Genomic DNA, 20,246 nt, shown 5'->3' on the forward strand with positions numbered 1-20,246 from the left:
TCGGGAGGCAGGGGGTCCCCGGACCTAAAATCAACAATGTTCTGCTCCGGAGACCCCGTGCTACAATACACTAGAAATAAAACCCTAATTAAAAATTTAACACATTCGTTACCGTAGCGGCTATTGGCTATGGTAATGAAGCTCCATTAATGTAATTTTTATTAATAGTGTGCGGGAGCAGGGGGTCTCCTGAGATGGACCGCTTTGATTTCATCCTCAATGACCCCCTGCTTCCCAAGTTACAGGCCCTGGTATGGGGCATCGGGGGCCAGTATCGCTGCCATTTTTAAATCGTCAGCATCACGTGACGTGGGGATTTAAATAATGAATGAGATACCGGCACCCCATATCTGGACCTGTAACTCGGGAAGCAGGGGTCCCCGAGGCTGAAATCAATGTGGTTTATTTCAGGAGACCCCCTGCTCCCGCACACTAATAATAAAAATTACATTAAAGCAGCTTCATTACCTTAGAGGATAGCCACTAAGGCAATGAAGAGGTTAAGGAACAACAGCAGCTGTATTAGTGGCAGAGGGGGTGAGTGAAGCGGGTACTTGGCCCTTCATTCACCCCTCTGCCCCCAATAAACATTACAATATATATTACCCACCAATACACAACCACCCCCTTTGCCCCCACATAAAACCATAATTTAATTTATTATCCACATAATTTATACAAGAGGCCGGCAGGGGTCCTCAGGTGGTCCCCACTGGCCTGCGGTGCCAATCCTGTATCAAAAATAAAATTTGGCAAAGATTCCAATAAATACACACCCCCCACACACGTACAGTACAGGAATGGGCAAAATAACACTTATCAAGATATGGATAATAGCTAATTTGTGTATTATTAAATCAAACATTAGCCAGGCAGCATAAATAAACTAAATAAACCTTTCTACTTACCCGTGCCATTATGAAGGGCGTCCTCGTCACCATACTGCAGGGCCATGTCCTCCGTTGCCAGAAATAATACATGAAATAAAACAATCTAATGGCCTCTAAACCCTTAATCATCTTAGTGTTAATAAAGGGGTTAACCCACCCTCCCCCGCTACCCAGCCTGGAGGCCTAACAACCCACCCCGGACCCACTATACCCAGTTATTTGCATAGTGGTACATCATACCCATATAATATGGGCATGATAAGCCACTATAGCAGTCAATAGTCACCCTAATAAAAATACATGAAGTCCCAAATACAAAATAATAAAACATACACAAGCCATCCAAATTACAAACTAATTCATCCAAATAATCACGAAACATAGAAAAATTAACACAATAGAAAAAAAAAAACATTTGGCCAAAAATGCATTGGCTATCTCTATATTAATATGTTCCCTAAATGGGCATAGACTAATACATTAGCAGTCAATGGGCAATGAAAAACATTAAAAGAATGAAATACAATTAAAAAAACCTGTAAAAAAAATAAATAACATACATTCAATATTTTACTTACTTTTAGAAGCGTTAGCCTCCGAATCCAGGGTTATCAGGAAGCTCTTGTACCGCAACATCATCAAACTCATGTGCCTGCCTCTTTTTGGGGGGTTAAGGGTGTCATCTCAAAGGGAGGTACGTCAATCCTTCAAACCACATGGCCATATCACATGATATTGCTGTACCACGTGATAGGATACCTTAGTTCAAAAGGATGTGACGTACCTGTAACTTTAAGGTAGGATTTCAATTTTTTTGGTAGAGATGATCTTAGGGAAAATAGAGATGAAAGACACATAGTGTAGATGGTACAAAAAATTCTCTTTATATCTCTTAAAATCAGTTGAATGCGTTCTTCCAATAAGCACATTCTTTTAAGAATTTTAAAACAATTCCAATGTGACAGAATCTCCCGAGACGCAGACAAGCTGTGGTCTCACCACCTCTGTGGGTTGTCAGGTATTCCCGTATAACTTCTTAAAACCAGATCATCCTCTTTAACGAGAGATGACCAGAAAGCCCGGGTGGTGAAGTCATATTGTCAAGGAACAGAAATACCCATTTCTGCCTTCTCTGTTTCACCTCCCCCCCCTTTTCCTTGGCAGTTCTGTATTTGGATGTTACTTTCCTTGCAGTTTCACTCCCAGTGCAGATGGAATGGATACATTATGTTGCCTTTTTTCCTTCCAGTCTGTCACACCCCTGGTTGCCCTGCAACATCTCCAGTCCTCCAAGTTAATGGGCTTTACCATTCCCCCTGTCCCTGCTGACAGTTAGTATGGCCTGACCCCTATCCCTGTGTCACAAGCGGTACCCACTGTCTTTACTTCCTGACATTGGCAGAGTGAGTACATTCATGTTACACCCCTATGGCAAGGCCAATTCTTTTCACCTGCCCTTACTACAAAGCACCCACAGAGATACACCTTTCCAACACAAACATCTTATCCACAAGTGCCTGTTTTTATTGCTGCCTTCCTAAATAAAGTGAAGAAAATATACAGGACTTGTTGTGCTTTGGAAAGAGGGCTGAGTTGAAGCCAGCTAGGTTCATTCATACCCCAGACATGACCCTGGATCCAAAATACATATACTTTAGAGTCAGGATCAATGGCCCAATGGTTATTATGCCCTTGTAATAAAAATAACAAGTAAGCATGTGTAAAAATGTAACTTACTGTAACTTGCCTGTATAAAACAGTAAATGCAAAAGTGGCCCACTCTCTAGTTTGGAGCTAGTCACATTTTGACTAACTTTAAAATATAAAATATTGATTTAAAGAGCAAACCCTAATTTTATAAAACCAATATATATTGGCAACTAAAAGATTTGTATATTTTGACACTTTTTTTAGTGCACTAGTGCTTGTTAAAGTTGTGACATAATAAAAATACATACATAAACTTACAAATAATGTCCAATGTGCACATAAATATATGAAATGTTCCTGTAAGTATTGCTAGTACTGTATATAGAAACCAAACCACTTGTAGTTAGCACGTTTTTTGGTTTCCATATACTACCAATACTTATGGGAACATTTTAAACAGTGATCGCTAATGTCATTTTTGAATAAAAATTGTTATATGTTGGCAACCACTTTTAAATATTTAATTGTTGTTTCAAAGTGTATGTTATTCAGTTTTAATTGGACAATAAAAGTTATGTTTTAATTATAAGTAGTAACTGTTTATTCTTCTTCACTGGTACAGTATGGAGAGCCACAAGATAATTAGGTATTTTCTAGTTTGTGTATTCATTATAATTACCTGTGTGTGCACCTATTTTAAGTCATTGATAGATTGAGCAAGGATTCTTCTTTAATTAGTTTTCTGACCCAAGAACTACCCTGATGAGGATTTAAAAGTCCTATAATATATTCAATGCCTTTAATATAAGTGTAGGCTTTGCAAATGCAATAGCTTTACTACTAGTTTGTTTAATTCACTTACAGGAACTTAATGCACTATATATTTGTATTTTGTTTCTTTGTATCTACATATACTTATTAACTGAGGACAAAACATAATCTGTAAAAAAAAATCAATGTGCACTCCCCTGAGGAAGATCCCCCTGTGGGATCGAAACGTTGGACTTCTGTGCTTTGTGTTTTAATACACTTACAGAATTTACCTGCTGTCTCCTTTTTGACACTTTCTGGTAATGCATGTTTTTGTTATCTTTATGGGATATGCACCAGCCCATTCAGGATACTATATTGGCGTGCCTGTGAAATCTTTTTCAAATAAATATATATATATATATGTATTTGTCCAGAATAAGGATGAAAATTCACTTTGAAATAAATAATACTTCGTATTTGGTTCTCAGTTTGTACCACAACAAGAAGAACAGTTTTGCAACTAAAAAAAGCATCCCTCTTTCATTCATGACACAGTATATAAGTATGTCTGTCCTTCTGTGGAGAACTGAGTTTCATTTGTTTGCATGGCGATCTTTTAAAAGAAACCACATTTTAGCCAGTCAACCATATCGTATGGGATCTAATTCAAATATCCCCCCCGCCTGTAAAGGAGCAATTAATTAGTTTTAATTTACACAAGATAGCGGGTCTCCGGAGTTGAACCCCATTAATGGCAGCTATGGGACCACCTGCTTCCCAAGATACAGACCTCAACAGGGGTGGTCTCAGCAAAGTTTAAAGGTCACATGGAACAATAGCCAAACACTGATGAAGTCACAGCCTCCTGCAGGACGTGGGAGCTATGAAGCTGTGCTTTTACGTGAACCCTACTATCCGAGCTGAATGTCTACCTTCACCTCCTCCAGAGGTAAGTATCTCCGGAAGCAGGTGTCCCCGGAGCGGAAATGAATGGGGTTCAGTTCCGTGGGCCCCCAGCTTCAATCCAACTGTTAAAAAAAAATAAAACAAATTGTGAAACACATCGCCCACGTTGATTGCCTCTTCACCAAGAAAAGGGCACAGAAGAATTTGTGGGGGGCAAAGTAGTACTACTGTACAGTGCATGCCATTTGTTTGTTGTTTTGTTTACAGTTATAGTTACATCTGATTACTGATGACTACAGCAATACTCTTAATTATTACAAATTAAGTTTACTGGTAGACGTTTAAAAATAACTTGCAAGGATACAAATGATGTTTTTGGAATAATAGATTTTGTATAAGAACATGATGATTTCAGGGATTACTAAAGATGAGGATATTAATCCAAGTTCGTAATTTATCAAAGGGAAATGAATGCAAATACAAAACTGCATGGTCTTTAGGCTGCTCTGAAAGTACATGTTGCACTGTTTATGCTGAAGCATAATTTTTGCCATCGTTAACTGATTGAACATTGTAACGATGCTCGTCTCAAGCAGGAAGCGGACCCGTAGGGCTGAGGTAGGAAGGTGAAAGAACCGACCTGAGCCGTGGGATAGAGTCCTGAGAGAGTAGTGCGCAGTATGCCGAAGGTCAGGGCTGGCAGCAGAGTTGCGAAGTAAGTGTGGATGCAGAGGTCGAGGGAGGCTGAAGACAAGGGTAGTCGAGATACTTGCAGTGGTCGGGGTGAGCTGAAGACAAGGATAGTTGAGGTATGTGAGCCGGATCTGGTAACGTGAAAGACAATGGACATAAACACGTTGCATGAATTCAGTTAGAAACTGGAACTTTGCTCAGCAACTTCCTGTACACAGGGCTGTCCTTTTAAAGGAAGCTGCCAGAAGCAAAGATGGATGATCCAGCTACAGAGGGCAAGCAAGAGCAAAATCCTGAGCCGGAACGTGAAAACCCAGACATGATTTTGCCAAACCTCATAAAGATGATGTTCCAGTTTTGAATAATTGCAGATGTTTCTACTACAATGGACAAGCTACAGTACCTATTATTACAGCCTTCAAAGAGTTGTACCTGTCAAACTCTTCAGAGATGAAATGATGGTCTCAGTACAATGATGATCTCAGTCATACAATGTAACTATAAATTAATAATATACCCAATGTTTAACAGTGGTAATGGTCCAAAACTGTAACAGACAGCCCCTAGGTATGACAATCAAGGTTTCCAGCTCTGGGAGCTACAGGTACTGTAGGCTAGTAGCCTCACATTCATTTTTAAAGAATGGCTCCATGTGATGTACTGTATTTGCCATTTTTTGTATGTTTCTTAGGGCTTAATGTGGACGATAATTTGTGAAGTCTGCCCATCTCTACTTAATGACACCCATTTTGTTCTGTTGTTGCAAGCAAACAATTTAAATTTTGATGCGTACCTAGATGCACTTTTCAGAAAGTTTTCGCTCCAATCTGTCCTCCATATCTTCATTCTTACCTTAACCACCTCCTTCTATGAACATTCTGTTTTGCTCCTACAAATCCTGCAATCTTTCTCACAATACAGTATGTCCCTGTTGGTTCTTCTCCACCACACAGAATCTGTTTAATTCTGTAATAGAGAGATATGGTGTATTTTTGCAAATGCAAGTGTTTGCCCAAGGCTACTGTTTGCTAGCGCATAACATCTCTAGGCTAAGATTTTGGCTACAGATGGAGTCATTCTGCTCCACTGCACTGGGAAGATCAGTAGAACATTGTTTCAAATCTTCAAACCTCACTTTGTGAAGTATTAGGGAACATACATATGATTACGTTCATGTTTACATTTGTGAAATACCTAAGTAGTATATATTAATTGGCAGAACCACAGTGCTGAATAGCTATGGATATATAAGTATAATGGTATGTGATACAAAACCATTACCAAACACACAGACATTTTGCACAAAGTAATTACTTTATGATAAACAAGTGACACTTGCCAACAAGGTTTGTTTGACTTTTTAAGTTTAGGGATAATAATAATAATAATAGCATGTTCTGCCCCGTGGAGCTTACAATCTATGTTTTTTTTTTATGCCTGAGGCACAGGGAGATAAAGTGACTTGCCCAAGGTCACAAAGAGTCGACACCTGGAATTGAACCAGGCTCCCCTGCAACAATTTCAGTGTCAATCAGTGTCATTACTCACTGAGCCACTCCTTCTCCCTAATATAAATGTAATACTTTATAACAAAGCAAAAATACAATGAGCTCAGAAAACCAAACCCTAAATAATTGTATAACTCAAGGTGAATACACAATTATGCCCAATGATAATGTATGGTCAGTTGTTGAACCTCCTCATTGTTTTAATGATATGGTCCAAGATAATTTTACACACTGTATGAAGTAATTCTGGAAGCTAAGTCCAAGAAGTGGTCTAAACATTAAAATTCAAATGTTCAATGACTAAAATCAAAACAAAGATACTCCATCTCTGACTTTCCAGCTATTCTTCAGCAATCATTCTTCACTTAGATATAAATAAACTATCCAGCAAAACTGCAGATATTATGGAACCCAGATGTATCTTCGCCATGTTACATCAACATACTGTATGTTCTACATGAATAGCTCTATGAGGAAAAATATATTGTTTCTGTTTGTACTGGATAGTATCAGTTACTTATTGGTTGGATATAATCACATTATGTTTTCACTTATCAGCACAAGGTCCTTTGCTCACATAATGGCTGTGTTCTTGAACTGTATTATCACAAGCAAAAGTATTAACATGAACGGAATCCAGTCATTGATGTTTTATGTGTGTCATTTTAGTATATTTAAATGCATCAACTTTCTTGGAAACACAATTTGGTCCTTAAAAGGACTGACCATGTCTCCCATTTTCAGGAAAAACATTTATACTAATAGTTTTATAGATTTAACATCTTAATTATATCACTGTATTCATTCACTGTGGAGCTAGAAAATACACAATTGTCTCTTCCACTAAGCACTATCAGAATAGGCAGCCATCTACAGTTCACTGGTTGAATAAATAAGACAAAATTGAGATCTACATCTTTCGGAGCAGTTTTGCATTAACCATATATATAATATATATATATGTAAGAACCTAGGGTGGGCACTTTCACTCGTGTTTTTGTTCTAAAAAAAATTGTGTTTAGGTTTTGGACGTGGTTTTGGTTCAAATGTTTTTTCCATGTTTTGATTCTGGTTTTGCCAATGCATGGAAAAACTCAAAATAAGCAGGAAAACGTCAAAATAGTACAGTGATGCATGAAAAATGCTTAAAATAAGTATATAAAAAAGCAATTAGGAAATGAAAATAATCTTATTGAAAAACTTTTAAAAGGTATGTGAGACTCGCATAGAGATGGGCACATGGCTTAGTGTTTTGGTTCTGGTTCTAAATAATTTTGGAGGTTTCATTCTACAAATCTTAATGGTTTTGGTTTTGTATCCGGTTTTGGAATGTAAGGTTATTGTAGGTTCTGATTTCCCACACCCCGCTTTGCACATATCTACTGTAGTAAAATGATGTACAACAACACAACAATCAAATTGTATAGTCAAAGTGGACAATTAACCAATTTGCCATCATCAAATTTTAATCCAGGTTTATGCAACATAATGGGCATTTAAACACTGTTTTTACTACCATTTACTTAATTGCAAAATATATACAGTATACTGTATATATTGTTGCCAGTTCTGCATCTGCATTATTCAGATTAAAATTCTGGGATCTTTAGCTTGGAAGCCTATATTTTATTTAGTACAGTAGTAATAAGAATGGGTAAGCTGATAAACTTGTATGCATTATATTATGAGTTCTTGGGACTTCAGACTCCAGTAAATTGTATTGGATTATGAATTTCTAGAAATATATTCGTTTTTTGTGTACTATGGGAATTCGGATAGGAAATCCCTTCGGGAATATATATATAAACATAACTAGGATGGGGTTTACCCGCCATAACAAATGTTGCCACTGAATCATTTATTCCCTAGCCAAATGTGATATCAAGAATGTCATTGTTAAAATGGTGCTATCTTTGAAGCTAGGAAACCGAGTTTGAATCCCAACCTCTTGTGACCCCTTGCACCAAAATGTATATTAGAATAGGGACTTCGTAGACTATGATGGTAAAAAATTGACAAACACTCTCCACTGTACAAAGCACGGTGGAGTTCTCCTGTGTGACAATTGTAGGAAAACAGGGTTTCAGAGACCCATGGGAGATATGTACTTTATATGTTCATGATTTTCTATTTTGTTTAAATATATTGGCATTTCTTGGATATTAAACAACTTGAGTCCCATGCACGTTTATTAATATGTCCCGTGGAAAACAATGGAACACGATATTGTTCGATGTAGAAAAGGTTCCCCCATGCACTCCATATGCAGAATAAGATATTGCATGTTTGCCGGTGCTCCAACTCCAATAAATTAATTTGCTAGAGCCTGTTTGTGCCCTCTCCTTTTATGTTTCACACAACATTGTTCCTCAGTGCTGCTGGAAGCTTTTAGTATGATTTTTTTATTATGCACATTTGCTTGAGATTATCAGTTTATGCATTTTGTGGCAACTTTTATTTTATTCAATGCAGTAAGAACAAGCCAAAGAATAAAGAAAGTATGGTGCAACAAAGCGTTAATACTATAAATCACTGGTGTAGTGTGTGAATACAATTATAATAAAAAGTACTAAATTACCTCAAACTTGAGGCAAGGCTGACTTGCTACAGATCTAAACCACAAAGGTCAAGGATAACACAAAAAACAATACGAACCGGCGCCTTATGTCCATGCATATGGTCTTGGAAAGTCCAATATGTAGAGGGGTTGCAGAGACACTGTTGAAGGCTTGATGATTGGATGAGCCCACAGCCGTGGATCCCGGAATATGTGGAATCAAGCACAAAAACAAATCATAGTGTACACTGAATAAGACAAACAAAACACTTACAAGACAAAACTGAACACACAATAGACAACAAATAACAATAGCAAGACTGAAGATAATAAAAAGAGCTAATTTAATGCAACAACATAAGAACATAAAATGCTAAAATATGAGACTCGTGAGGAAGCTGGTCCGGTGGGGTAAAACCGAAAACCTACTCACAAAATGAAGCAAGTATGCAGGCAATGTGCGTCACACGCAGAGAGGTGATGATTGTCCTCCGATGACAGAAGAGTGCCTACGCAAGCACTCCAGTGCTGCCCCGCGCCTCTGGAACAAATTCTCAGACGCTGAAGGCGGACCTTGGGGAGAAAAACCTCTTCCTGTTTGTTGATGCACGTCTGCCACGCTGTTCACACGAGTCCCTTCCGAATAGCTCTGAACTCTGACCCTACGCGTTTCATGTGCCTGCGCGTCACTTCTTCAGTAAGAACAAGCCGATACTATAAGTGTGTTAGCCATTGTGGTGAACCCCCTCAATAACATCCCATTGTGTTTGTTAAAGCTTTTATTACTTCATTGGTTTATCTAATCAACCCCTACCAGCAGTGAACACTCGAAATCCTTTCTACATTGAATAATAATATGGGGATTGGAATGAGTGCATGTTTATAAGAAGAGCCCGCAAACATTAGATGGGCATGGCCATACATGACTAGCTTTCATCAACATAGAAGCTTATCATTTTGTATTACTAAAATAAGCCAACAATCATCAGTAGGTGAAAGGTAGGGAACATATTCTAAAAATGGCCTTGGCTGCATGCCCCGACTACTTTTAATGCCAAAACAAACCCCAAATAAGTCAGTTACATTTAGTATGTTGAAAATAAATTATCTGTAAAAGGTAGAAAAAGCTGTTGTAAGACACACTGTCAAGTACCTGAATTTTGAGTAAAAAATAAACTCAATTGTAAGGAAATGAAGACCTTGACTAAGAATAGTACGAGCAAATGAATGAAAGGATTCTCATAATACGGTAGTGGAGACAAGTAGGTAACATCACGGCAGTAACTCAAGAAGTAAGGAAGCAGCACAAATACTTGAGTTAGACTGTTTATACGGAGCCAGCATCACCATTGTACATCATATGAACACACCAAAGGTGGCAAATATTAACATCAATTAAAGACACTATTCTTGAACAAAGCATAGAAAAGCAGCAATCAAATCTATATTAAACATATATACAGTATGAGCTATAAAATGCATAGGTTTCGTGGCCATACAATAACCCTCAATGAAATAGTAGCAATGGCCAACAGTGGCTAAAACAAAATTCAGTGGCTCCAGGGAAGAATATGTGTGGGCTACAACTGTATATACGTGTATTATTAAGAAAGTATACAAGTATGGTAATATACTGCACACAATTGTTAACTAGGGTTACTGATTTTCCAGAATCCAGGCCTTTGGGTCATGTCACATTGTGGGAGGATAGATAGGTAGCAGTACTGATGTGGTGGGCTTGAGGTTTCTTGAAGCTGCACTACAAAAAGTGCAAATGATGACCTCTTGTTGCAGCTTCATGTGGTTTAATGTGAGACAGCAGAAGAATGTAGCTATAAATCAGGGAGCTATGAGACCACTATATCTCTATGCTGGGGTGGTATGGCCAATATTTATTAATTTCAACCAGAAAAAAGGGGCTTCTCCTATAAACAAACATACTCGGTGTTATTTACTCATTACTGCAGTAAATATAAAGAAGTGTAAACCTGGCAGATACAAAGTTGGCTATAGCAGTCTAAGGTCTTTTATCCCTTTCTGCTGCCACTGACATTGTGCCCTCTCTTTGTTTATCTCCAATCTCCCTTCCACATTTTCAAATCCCGGTAGATTCCATAGAATGTGAAAGATTGTGAATGTTTCAATTGATATCATCATCATCATCATCATCATCAGTGGTCGACAAATCACCAAAAAATCTACTCGCCAAACAAAAAAATCTACTCGCCACCTAGCACCACATGTGTGCTGCTTGGGCCAATAGGAGCTCGCCACGATGTTAAATCCACTCGCCCGGGGCTTGTAAATGTATAGGTTTGTCGAACACTGATCATCATTATCATCATCATCATCATCATCATCATCATCATCATCATCATCATCATCATCATCATTATCATCATCATCATCACCATCATCATCATCATCATCATCACCATCGTCATCATCATCATCATCATCATCATCATCATCATCATCATCATCATCATCATCATCATCATCATCATCATCCTCATCCTCATCCTGATTCTCATTCTCATTCTCATTCTCATCCTCATCTATTCTATAAGTAAAAGCACAACTCCACTTAAGGGAGCACTGCAATAATTTATAGTCACTTTATGAACAAACTAAAATTATACACAATTAATTTTGTTAGCTAGGAAAAGCCAGAAGGAAGAAATAAGTCTTACACTGTCCCCGAAACAGTGGTAAAGTCAGAAACAGATATGAACAAAAAATCTATATCTGCAGATACATTTTGAATTCACTATTATAATAAATTGAAACCTAGTCATTATGGAATTTCTTATTCTGCCTGTGATCCAAAACCATATTTTAACACTTTGCTGTGACAGCATTAGACTTGTAACTTGTTCACAGATGTTGTCGTTATCCAATAAAAGATAAACACATCTGCCTGAAAGGGGTAATAAATGTTTGATTGTCAACTATGCAGAGTTCTTTGTTTTTGGAGTGCATTTCCACCTCCGTCAGCTCAATTAAACAGTGCAGAACCATGTTTGAGTTTTGTTTCTGGAAACACCAGCTTCAAGGACAATATTTTCTGTCAATTACAATTAAATTAGTGCTAAAATCAACCTCTGTGGCATGATTCTGCATGGAACATCCAGTGAAAGCTCCAGCATGCTTTTGGAAATAATAGAAGATACAATACACGTAATTAAAAAGTTTTCCTGATGCATTGGTTACTTCCAACTGGTTTATAACAGCATCTAAATCGCCCAGTTGGGAGGTAACCTCTGATAAAAGTTTGACTCATTCCTAACCTCTAAGACTACTGGTGACCTGCATTTAAACTTGTATAACCTCCTGTATTTTTTCATAGCACCTACTGTACATCATTTTTTATTGTTAATAACATTAATACATTTGTCCTTCCTTTGTGTTTTCTATTTTTGATGTGTCTCATCGAATGTATAGAAAACCCAGATATTTTTTTAGTGATAAACATGAGGAGGCCTGTCTATTTAAATTGGCTCACCTTCATCATATTAAGGCCCTTTTCACTACTTCCGGAAATGCATCAGATTGCTATTTTGAGTTAAAGGTGAGTTGTACAATGAATTCAAGGTGCTGGGCGACCAATTAAAGGACAACTAAATATGTTAAAGGAAGACAACTACACTGTTAGGTTGATTGCAAAATAGGGACTGTCTATTTCAATTGGCAACTCTTGATGACAATGATGTGTCAAAATGTATGTCCCTGTCTACCATTTTCTTCTAGGCATGAAAGATAACCCACGAGGTCTGAATGTCATAAACATCCTCATGTTACATCCAATAGGAAGAAAGTAGAGGGTACTGATAGGCAGCCAATACAATCACTATCACTCCAGATGAAACAGGTAAGCTGCAGAAACGCTTAGAGTGGAAATTGCAATCACTGTGTAAAGACGGTGTTCAAAACATATTGCACCATTGTATGTTTTTTGTATCTTTTTATATATACCTGCGCTTCCCGAGATCTGGACTACTGTGAGCAAAGGATTGGAAACGCAATCCACAAGAGGGTTTGAGCAACAACCTATACAGGCATTCCCCGGTTTAAGGACACTCACTTTAAGTACACTCGCGAGTAAGGATATATCGCCCAATAGGCAAACGGCAGCTCACGCCTGTCAGCATGTCCTGAACATCAATACCGCCTCCCTACCTGTACCAAAGCTGTGCGCAAGTGGGGAGACTATAGAACCTGTTGCAAATGCGTTATTTACACCAGTTATCACGTATATGACGATTGCAGTACAGTACATGCATCGATAAGTGGAAAAAAGGTAGTCCTTCACTTTAAGTAAATGTTCGCTTTACATACATGCTCCGGTCTCATTGTGTACGTTAATGCGAGGTATGCCTGTAATCACTTTTATTTATACTACACCTCACAGCATTTATTGCTAAAAGATTTAAAATTAATTGCACTTGTATGATTTTTTTCTCACTGATAAATCACCAGTATCACTACTTTTGTCTCATTATAAGAATTGCACTTTATATGGTTAAAGCGCCTTTTTGATAGCGCTTTCTCTTCATGAAAGATAACCCTCAAGGTCTGAATGTCATAAACTTCCCCACCTAATAATTTACATCAAACATAAGAATCTCTCTTACTTTTGACACAACTCCATTCCAAAAGAGAAGACAACGACACAGTGACTAACTGGTGACAGTTCCACTTCTATGATCTACAATCATGAACTTGGCATCTAGCACTACTGTACTTTCCATTTGGCATCTGATTACTTACTTCGTGGAGTCCTCCAGCCATGTCCTATTTTAGGGACACATTAATCAAGAGTGTTTTTTGGAAGGGACTTTGAAAATGGCACTGAGGCATGAATTTTCTATAAACTGCTTCATCCAGTTGAAGCGGAGACAGCGATCTTTCCTCATTTAGACAGATTCCATAACAATACAGTAATAAGCAACAACATTAATCTGTTTTTGTTTTTTGGTTTGTTTGATGAAAAAACGTTTTTCTGTCAAATAAAACCCCATGAGAGTTTTAAGAAATATAGAAATGTGAAGGCAATTACAGGATTACAAGATAAAAGGTGCAATTTTAACCAATATCAACACTGAGCTAAGCACATCATGTGAAAAGGTAAGCCAGGTACTACTATACTTATACTAGTTTAGTAGGCTATATAGTAATACCAAGAACTATTATATTACAAAATGTAAAAATATATTGATTCTTTAGCTATTTTTGAAAGGACTGGCAAAGTATCAGGTGGTATATAGGAGAAAGGGGACACTTACTCCTAGTGCTGCTGCTGACTACTTGTCAAGGTGCTAGATGTCGGCAATACCTTCCCCAGGAACAGGCGTATATTGTGGTATACACAAACAACTATACACCTGATGAAGCGAGCAGGATGGGAGCTCCCAAAATATTTTGTTTTATCACCTGGCACCAGGGCCGCCATCAGAGGGGGAGAGCCGGGACAAGTGTTCCGGGCCTCTGGTTGGTGCCACCGGGCCCCGGCTCTCCTCAGCTGCTGCCTTGTCCCACGCCGAGCCTCTCTCTCTCTCCAACTAGTGTGTGCCGGAAGCTGAGCGTGACTTCCGGTGCACCCAGGTTGAAGAGAGAGGTGTGGGATGAGGCAGCAGCTGGGGAGAGCCGGGGCCGGTGGTGGCAACAAGAGGTTGGACCAGTGCAGGCTCTCCTCACCTGCTGCCATCCTCTTTCTCCAGCCTTGGTGCACCCAGAAGCCAGGCTCAGCTTCTGTAGGGAGAGAGAGGCCCGGCGTGGGATGAGGCAGTAGCTGAGGAGAGCTGTGGCCCAGCGGTGACAGAAGCAACCAGTGGTAAGTGGTAAGTGTATTTGTGGGAGGGTGGAAAGTGCATTTGGGAGGGTGGTAAATGTATTTGTAGAGTGGGGAATTGGATTTATGGAGGGGGGATTTGTATTTGGGGGTGAAGTGATTTGTATTTGGGGGGTGGTGGTGGTGTTTATCTGGGGGAAGTAGTGGTATTTATCTGATGGGGGGTTGTATCTGGGGGGTGTTTGCATCTGGGAGTCTATGTAGTGTGTCTGTATCTGGTAAGGTGTAGTTGTGTCGGTATTTGGGGTGGTTGTTTTGTATTGGGAGGGGGTATTTGTGGGTGTATGGGGGGAGGGGGTTGTGTGGGCAGTGTGGGAGGGAGAATTGTGTGTGTGGCCAGGGGAGGAGGGGGAAATGAGTGCAAGGAAAGGGAGGATTGAGTGAGATGGGGTAATTGAGTGAAAGCGGAGGGGTGGAGAGAGAAGAGAGGGCGTGCAGGAGAGGGAGGGGGGAGAGTGAGTGACAGAGGGTGGAGAGAAATAAAGGTAAGAAAGGGGAGGGCTCGCAAGGCCTCAGACACGCCCCCTCACCCTCTGTGCTTCTTACATCGTATTCTAGAAATCCTACTGAGAAGTTTGCATCTGTCTATTGGCGCTCCGAAGGGCTTACACAGCTCGTGCCTGAGTCCCCAGCTTTATTGCCACTCTGCATGTCCAAATATTCAGACTCTCATCATGAGCTGGTATCTATGCAGTGCCAGCTGGTAATATTACAGGGCTCAGTGCAGGGAACTTGTGCGAAGCCTCTTACCCTCTCCTTTGCAATGTCTTCCTGCAGTTTCCCCATCATGGCGCCGCAATGTCAAATGGTGTCGCGTTTCCATAACAACGGGACATCACGTGACATACAGAGTAAATGTCACGGAAACAAGGGAGAGCTGAAAATAACGTAGTGTAGTTCACGAGGGAATGCTGTAAAAAAAAAAAATTTAAAAGATCGAACAGACGGTATTTATACTTTAAGGAAACAATAGATGAACCCATTTTAACTAGAAGTTTAGTCATTTGTTAGGTAAGATTGTTTTGGTCTTATGAACGATATATTTGCTCTATCGTGTTTGATGCCCAAACCATAAATAAAGACAGGATGTCAAAGGCAAATACATAGTTTGGGTCAACTACTATCATAAATAAACATCATGGACTCAATGGTTATCTGATGTCTCTTTTGAATATGCTTTCACTGTATATATGAGTAAATAAAAATACCACTTGTGGTGCATTTGCATGTCTCAAACAGGTCTGCAACCCTGTATTTTCCCATTATCACTTGGCAAACAGTGCTTCCATTACATCTATGGATTCTGGGTAATGACATGCAAATGAGCACAGTGTGTCACTCTATACTATATGAAGAGATTGTTAAGTCTTGAATTCTACAGTACATCTTCTAAGAATGACTCCCGTATTAATTCCACAGTAGGTACATCTAACTGCAACGAATCACCAGCTATTAGTGTACCCGAACCATCACATGTAAGATAACAAGCAATGTGACCATTCTGAAATGTTATTTATTATTATCGTTTGTTTGTAAAGAGACAACATATTCTGAAGCATATACAAGGGGGTACAGAGTTGAGATAATTACATAAACAGAGTTACATACAAATACAAATATGGGCAAACATGCACAAACAGATACAAATGAGGGCCCTGCTTGTGACAGCTTACAATCTACAATCTTTGATGTCAATTGAAATACAACAAATTAGACTCTTTTATAGTAAAATATGGGATATTATCAAGCTGGTTCTGTACACGAAAGAAGACAAATGAATAGATACAAAATTAACCTATACAATGTGTTACTGACAAAAAAAAAATTCTTGCTGAGAAGGTGAAAAACCTAAGCGTTAATATCCCAAAACAGAGCAAACAACTTTGCAGGTGAAAGTGCAAATAAAACTGTGAAGCCGAAAATACAAGTAGCAGAATTCCGCGCTGCCAGATTATTAAGCAAAGATAAACAATGCAGCACATGTTAGCAATGACATTTCATCTAACATCATAATCAAAGAGGATGAGATTCATCCCTCGTGGGACTAGTGTAAAACGGGTTTTCTCGTATATTTGACTTCACACTATAATGCTCGACTGAGCAACATACATCAAGGAAGAAAATATTTACACCATAAAGTACATCGCGTGGTCACTTTTTTCAGAGAGTGAAACAGAACAAAATGTACCCAGAGTCCTGTTGGTGATGAATATTCAATATGTATTTTTGGGTAAAACGTAAAGATTTTGAATCGATGTTATGATCAGTCCTTCTATTTGTGTACACACAATACAGATAGAGATGCCATGTTTTCTCAATAATTAACCATCATGAACAGATAGTATTAGTTTGAAACTATATGGCGTAGACATTAATGACTTTATGTAAGTTATGTTTCTACCCATCATTTTTGTTTTTACAAAGTATGTATTTAAATGCATGTCATTGGGTGTAAATATGAATGTAAATATTTTTTGATCAAGCAAATATCCAAAAAAAAAAATCTACCTATCATGCCAACAAATGTATGATTGGCTGTGTTTTGTAACGTGATATTGTCATAATACATACCTACTAGCTCTTGGCTTCATTCCCAGTCAATGTTTTATAAGCAATGCTTTCACAAATATGACTGGAAAGGACTCCTGATTTGCTGGAAGAATATTTCTAAAAAATAAAAAAAAGATATCAACTAAAACGTAATCATCAGGGCTGAGAAGGGAATATATATATATATATATATATATATATATATATATATATAGACCCAACATTTATGGACTAACAAGCACAGTCAAATAAATTAGCATTTTTAGAAGGATGAAAAAGGGAGAAAAACACATTTCTGGCGCATACACTCTTGAAACTTGCAAATTTTGAAGATTAATAGATGTTAAAAACAATCACTTACATATAGTTCAGAATAAGCACATATGGTGATATATAGCTTAGACTGCTTGATATTCTTTACATTTTGATAGAGTTCTTGACTGCTGATTTCATTCTGGTATAACGTTGATTCTTAATAAGAGATAGAAAGTTACATAGTGAATACAGTTTTAGTAATATAGAAAAGAAATGTGTAGGTACACTCACAAACGCCGGTGTTCAACGAGCAATTTGAATAAAATGCTTTCCAGCAAATGTCCACTGGTCTCTCAGTCACTTTATGCACGCTTTCTTTTTTCCTTTTAAAACAACCATTTTTAGACGTGTGTATTGCCAGAAGGACATTGATTTAACAGTCCTATGAAAAAGATAAAAAATCATTAAAAAAAAAAAAAAATAGAGAGACTGAGCTACTAAGTTAGTAAGAAAATATTTTGTAAATCAATTGCCGAAACCCTTTCCTTTATTAAAAAGTGAAATCATCCTGAAGGGGAAAAAATTGACCTGGCATACGAAGAAAGTGTTTCCTTAAATAGGACCCTGAAAGGGACAATTTGTATAATTTAAGTTTTCCTCCTTCTCATCCTGTCACTACACATGAATAAGAGACCTGTGGGATTTAAAAAAATTCTATACACTATAATTTTATCTGAGAATTACTCTCTTTATTGTCCATTAAAACGTGCCCAACCAATAACAAAATGACACTTTCCATGGCCGATAAAACTTTTAACTACTTAAAGAAACTGTACAGCAATTGGATAGATAGTGGTGTCCAGACATTGGAAGACTTGGAATTTTAAACCCTACCAGGGCCTGCAACACTGGTTGTACTTCGAGAGGATAAAATCACATATTTGCTAAGCAGAGTTCTGCTATAACACATGTTACGGCGCTGGAAGACTCCTTACGGCCCATTCAAGTCAATGGGATATAATGTGTCTTCCAGAGTTGGAAGGTGATTTATGGCAAAGCACTGCTTAATAAATGTGGCCTACAGTATAGTCTTTAGAACCACTGTCAAACATCCACCAGTGATTAAAGCCCTCTCATCATATTTAATATGTAGTCTTCTGCCATAAGACACCCTCTTACAACCCATTCACGTCTTCCAGTGTTGGGCGTTATCTTATAGCAGAAGACCACTTAGTAAACACGTGTCCTTAAACTCTGCTAGACTTAACTGCCTACCAGCTTTAATTAGGCATGTTAACCTTTCTTCATTTACCTGCAGTATCTATTAATCTTTACGTAGGCCTCTTTAAACACATTGCTAAATCCACATGGATTCAGATCATCAGTGCTGTATTGCTGATAGAATACACTGCTTTGTCTGTGGCTACATACATGCAATCAGTGTCCTCCCTGCGAAAGGGAATGTTAATGAAAGAATATACATTTTGAGACATTGCATCTTTCTTTAACCCTGCATTAATAAATAGCAACTTATATTACTGCTCTATTTGAGTGTTTTATAATTGAAGGAGCTAAGTGTTTGATTTTCCCAGAGAACAATGCAGTGTGTGCCAAAGTCAGCCCGCATTATATTAAAAACATGCTTACTGTAGCAGAGAAACACAGACTATCCAGCATTGTAGATTCAATACTTCTGAAGAGCCCACAAGTACTCTGAGATGTACATGGAGCTTTTCTCATCAAACAAGGGCCCAGTAGGTTAAGGACAGTGTAGTTCAAGGACAAAGATGACATCCAGAAACATAAATCAGTTCATAAGAATGTTACACATATCCACATATTGTACACTTTATTATTAGAAAATTAAATAATATTTTGGTGAATATTTGTTTTCAATACTACATTTAATGTTTGATATAAATCAAATTGCTGTTACCGGGGTAGAGGGGGAAATGGCGTTGTCCTAGTTCCAGTCCATATTGTACAGACGATGTGTATGGTTTCAATAGAGAAGAAGTATTTTTATTTGCTTGCTTCACAGATGTTTAGTTCTGGCACTGGTAGTGCTGTTGATGTTGAATGTATCTGAGACAGCCTCAATAGGTCAGAGAAAAAAAAAACATTTCAATTCATACGCCATGCTGTTATGCCTATATTCTTCCAAGAGAATGGTTCGTCATTATAATCCCTTGCAGCTGGATAATAAATGTATTACAAACATAAATTTGAATGTAAATTAACCTTGCCCTAACGCATTTACAGTGTCACTCTGTTATTTATCAGTAATATTACTATTATATGTGTCAGTCAAACCTTCCTTTTAAGCGACACCATGTGCTGTTGTATTTTAATTATTATATAGGCTCCTACGTCGCCCTTGGTTTTCTTAAAAAGAAAAAAAAAAAGAAAATCCTTTTTATATGGATTACCACATATAAATGAAAAGACTAGGGAATATAAAGACCATGAGTTGCATTGGCTAGGTTCTGGTTGAATGAGATCTGGGATGTGTGCCAAATTAATAGGGGAAAAAACCCTGTTCTTCCTCTAGAATAGCCACAATGTTCATTATTGAGGAAAGCATAGGAACCACAGGATTTGATTTAAATAACACCGATGTCTTCATTAATCTT

General features: G+C 38.1%; 2 long non-coding RNA genes across 2 annotated transcripts in view; both read right to left on the reverse strand.

Moving 5' to 3' along the window:
• Positions 1 to 1,370: 1,370 nt before the first annotated feature.
• Positions 1,371 to 11,347, reverse strand: LOC142465401 (uncharacterized). Its single transcript, XR_012787870.1, has 3 exons — positions 9,056 to 11,347; positions 5,745 to 5,858; positions 1,371 to 1,718 (listed from the first exon to the last, which is right to left on the reverse strand). It is a non-coding gene; the product is annotated as an uncharacterized LOC142465401 (long non-coding RNA).
• Positions 11,348 to 15,182: 3,835 nt separating this feature from the next.
• Positions 15,183 to 20,246, reverse strand: part of LOC142465402 (uncharacterized) — a 35,204-nt gene continuing 30,140 nt past the window's right edge. The window contains exons 2-6 of the long non-coding RNA XR_012787871.1: positions 19,550 to 19,708; positions 17,905 to 18,055; positions 17,720 to 17,829; positions 17,380 to 17,475; positions 15,183 to 15,719 (exon numbers count right to left, since the gene is read on the reverse strand). This is a non-coding gene — a long non-coding RNA (uncharacterized LOC142465402). The remainder of the gene's footprint in view (positions 15,720 to 17,379; positions 17,476 to 17,719; positions 17,830 to 17,904; positions 18,056 to 19,549; positions 19,709 to 20,246) is intronic.

Source organism: Ascaphus truei, chromosome 14, assembly GCF_040206685.1.
Source record: "Ascaphus truei isolate aAscTru1 chromosome 14, aAscTru1.hap1, whole genome shotgun sequence".
Taxonomy (NCBI): domain Eukaryota; kingdom Metazoa; phylum Chordata; class Amphibia; order Anura; family Ascaphidae; genus Ascaphus; species Ascaphus truei.